The following is a 687-nucleotide window of genomic DNA, read 5'->3' as shown; positions in this document are numbered from 1 at the left end:
TTGGTTTTACCATTTACCACCTAGCCTCTTTTTCCCTTGGGTTTCCGGAGCCCGAGGGTCATCTTATTTAAACCCCCCCCCCCGGGCCAGTGCTCCTCTGAGTGTTGGTCCAGATAGAGCCACTTGCAGTGCCACCTCGGGGCAACTCGAGGGTTGGTTTTAGTTGTACGTAGTGTTCATCTGAGTGTGCCCTGAGAACGAGATATGTGCAGCTCCTATCGGGATTTGTCGGCACATTCGGGCGGTGTTGCTAGATTTGTTTTAACCTGTCGAAGTGTCTTGAAGAACCGAGATACCGAGTCTGATCGGAACGTCTCGGGAGGAGGTCTATTCCTTCGTTGACCGTGAGAGCTTGTCATGGGCTAAGTTGGGACTCCCCTGCAGGGATTTGAACTTTCGAAAGACGTACCCGCGGTTATGGTCAGATGGGAATTTGTTAATGTCCGGTTGTAGATAACTTGAACCTTAACTTAATTAAAATGAATCAACTGAGTGTGTTACCGTGATGGCCTCTTCTCGGCGGAGTCCGGGAAGTGGACACGGTGTTGGAGTAATGCTTGCGCAGGTTGTTCTCTAGTTTATCGCTCGCACTTTGCCTCCTCTTCTCGCTCTCTTTTGCGAACAGGATAGCCTCCATATTATGCTAGTCGCTTGCTGCAGCTCCACATATTTACCTTGCCTTACCTA

This window comes from Triticum urartu, chromosome 6 (genome assembly GCF_003073215.2).
Source record: "Triticum urartu cultivar G1812 chromosome 6, Tu2.1, whole genome shotgun sequence".
NCBI lineage: Eukaryota > Viridiplantae > Streptophyta > Magnoliopsida > Poales > Poaceae > Triticum > Triticum urartu.
The sequence above is the reverse complement of the archived record's forward strand: the minus strand, read 5'-3'. Positions refer to the sequence as shown.